Here is a 3,404-nt window from a genome sequence, read left to right on the forward strand (position 1 = left end):
CGCATTGTTAACTATGTTTCAAGTCTATTCAACTTATTTCTATGTGACCCACCACGCCACTAGTTGTTTCTTCGCGAAAACGACACATAATAGCCATCGGCTTCGACCGACGCAGGCAAAATTGAAACTGGTGTTGCTCTGTCTTCTATTTCTGGGAATTGATGTGAACCGTAATTTGATATCAGTCGGCCACTCAATACCGTTTTTCAAACTGATGGACTCCTTTCATGCACATTGGCAGAATGATGACATAGTGCCGAAAGTGGCGATGAATGTGCCTGAAAATTGTTGCTGTTTGACGACTTCTGCCAAATAGACTTGGTTTCGTCAGCCCGACACATCTGTGTGTCTCCTAGCAAGAATATGCATTTTACTAAACTCTTTATCAATTGACTTTTCTTGGCAATGCATTAACCTTTCCAACACGGCCTTTCACCAGCCATGCCCACATCATTTCAATAACACTTTCCATATAGGTAAAGGCCAACGACTGGGCCCTACGCAAAAGACAAATCAAACTCCCCATCCATATACTTCCACTCAGCGGACGCGGCCAAGAAGTTGTGTAACCCTTCGCTATCTGCATCGCCATAAAATAATGGACGATAAACATGCCACTTCTGAAAAGCATAAATAATATTATTGTGAGCCATTTGTTGTATATTCATAAACTACTATAAAGTTGTAAACTCACGAGTTTCTTAGTGCTGTTGTTTGTATTCCTCTGATTGATTAAAGTTAATTGATTTCCGTCTTTGTTTTTTGTGTCGGTTCGAATGGATGCACACCACTCGCTAATTCGCTTTTATAAGGACTCAGACTATTGCTATATGAAAATGCGCTATTTAAAACCAATCTGACTCGATTGTAAACAAAATAAAATATAGAACATTTATAAACTCATTGGACTGGCTTGTCATCTGCTATGTAATGGGACCCCCATTGAAATATTGGAGCACTTCGATAGCGACGGCCATTTTAGCCAGTTGAATGGAATCTTATGCCAGTAGACAATAACAACTTGGAAAGATTGCTGGCCAAGCACTGTCTGAATAAGTACTAATCACTAAACGTGAGAAACATGTAAAAAACTCATAAAAAAACCTATAAAACAGGAATCTCCTTGCAGCTTTTCGTTGGCATAGAAGAGCAAACTTTGTATCTGGAATTATGACTTTTAGTGTAAAGCTAGGTTCCCTGTATTTGTTTTAGAGATGGGGCGGTACAGCAACTGAACATGCTGTTTTATTTTGGTGTATGTGATTCTTGTACGTATGATTAGCGATTGTCATGTTTTAGCCACACCCCACACGACGTCTCAACAAGGTGGAAACGGCATGGAATCCAATTGTGGTGCATGTAATTCGCAATTTCTGATACGACACATAATTTTGTGAACATGGGTTCAAATCAGGCAGGCAGGAGCGGTTTATTAGGTATGGGTTTCAGAATATACATCCTGCAAGCGGACGGACGCCAGAAGAAATCCAAATTGATAGTTCTCCGTTGGCTTCCAAAAATGTTACCGTTTCGTCGCGCCACCCTAGAACGCAACGTATTCGTCCAACTGCAGCAGCAGGAATTCTATTTGCTATTCTTTTCTTTGTCGTAATGTGCCTCTCTCTTCTGCTTTATATATTGACCGAACGAAAAGGACATTATTAAAGTTGACAACAATTTTAAAATTCTAATTCCGCCTGCACTCATGCTAATCAATTCCATGCGATGCATGTACAACGAGGATAATTTTCGACCTCTAACCTTTTCTTATTTTTTTTCCAGGAGTTCAATACTGATTGCGAAACGCAGCAAATCTATTGTGGATTTGTCTGCTTAGATAAGCGGGGAGCACGCGAAGTCCACAAAACAACCGAGCCACCGACTCACGTCTTCGATTTTATAGGTTGGTTTTCCTCGCATTCAGAACTAGATGGAAGCATGTTCTTCTAATTTAAAGGTGCGTGCACTATGGACGAAAAGGAAGGATCCGTGAAAGATGGCATTAAATCTGTTTGGCTTCGATGGATTCATGGTGTCACGCCCCCACTACATCTGTGGTGATCTTCCAACTGTTTGTAGCGAGGTCACCGAGTGTTTTTTTTTATCAGAATTTTTTTAGCTACAATTTTTCTAATTACAATTTAGATCAGTATTTTTTATTCATTGCTATTTTCAATCAACATAATGTGTTTTTCATAATTATTTTCAATCAACATAATGATTTTCTAAACAATTTTCATATTTAGAATAATTTGTTTATAACAAAAAAAAATCATCTCTTTCAATATTTTAAAAAATAAAAATAAAAAATTATTATAAAAATCTTGAATTCAAGTCTTTTTTGAGTTTATTTCATCATGTTATGATATTATCATATTTTTATTTTCTAGTTAAAATTTAGAGATGCATTTTTTATTTGTAGTTATTCTTATTTAATATAATGTTTTTCTAAAAAAACTCATGTTTATTCTTATTTAATATAATGTTTTTTTAAAGAATTTTCAGGTTTAGAATAGCTGGTTTATAACCAACAAAAAAAATTCATGGACTTTTATGTTTTAAAAACTTTTATGTTTAGAATAAGTGGTTTATAACCAAAACAAATCATCAACTTCTATATTTTAAAAACTTTTATAATTTAGTATCACTTTTATTTAAATTCATCATCAAGACGTACTGACTTTCATCATCAAAACAAAGATGCAAAACAAAAACAAGTCAAATAAGTAGAGATGCAAATGTAAAATCTTAACAGTTATTTTTATTATTATTATTATTATAAATATTTTTATTTCGATTCATAATTATTATAAATTAGCATAATATTTCTTTATATAATTTTTAAAAATTACATTTTAGTGTTTTGTAAAAAAAATTGAAACTTTATATTTTTCCAACTAAATATTTTAAGTATAAATTTCGATTATTATTAATTATTAATTTTTAAAATTTTAATTTATTATAAAATTATTGTATAAATATTTCATGTATATTTTATAAATCTTTCTTTCGCGAAACAATTTATTACTGAAATTTATAAAGATATACATAAGGGAAACCATTGGTATTACTGTAAATTTACGTTTTATACAGATTCTTGCTAGTTACTTAAAGATATACAGAAGGGAAACCAGTGGTATTACTGTAAATTTACGTTTTATACAGATTCTTGCTAGTTATTTAAGTATCAGCTCATTTAGGTTAAGTATCAGCTCATTTAGGTTGAACAGACAACATTCAAACGCAGAATCGCACTAATTAAGACGTTATAATGGTCTTGAGAGTATAGTGTGATAGTTGATTTTAGAATCAGAAAAGTGTTAATTTCAATGTGCTTGTCAAAGTGAGTTTTATTGGAAATTTTCCCTTCCAAAGTGGGAATAATTCAATTTGGCTGGCAAAGG

At 33.1% G+C, this 3,404-nt stretch overlaps 1 long non-coding RNA gene across 1 annotated transcript; it reads left to right on the forward strand.

Annotated features, from left to right (window-relative positions):
• The first annotated feature begins 1,168 nt into the window (after positions 1-1,168).
• LOC149262656 (uncharacterized) lies at positions 1,169-2,007 on the forward strand. The gene is made up of 2 exons (XR_016249492.1): positions 1,169-1,608; positions 1,783-2,007. It is a non-coding gene; the product is annotated as an uncharacterized LOC149262656 (long non-coding RNA).
• The last annotated feature ends 1,397 nt before the right edge of the window (positions 2,008-3,404 follow it).

Source organism: Pinus tabuliformis, chromosome 6 (assembly GCF_031772625.1).
Source record: "Pinus tabuliformis cultivar Carrire ecotype Pingquan chromosome 6, CPIR1, whole genome shotgun sequence".
In the NCBI taxonomy this organism is placed as follows: Eukaryota; Viridiplantae; Streptophyta; class Pinopsida; order Pinales; family Pinaceae; genus Pinus; species Pinus tabuliformis.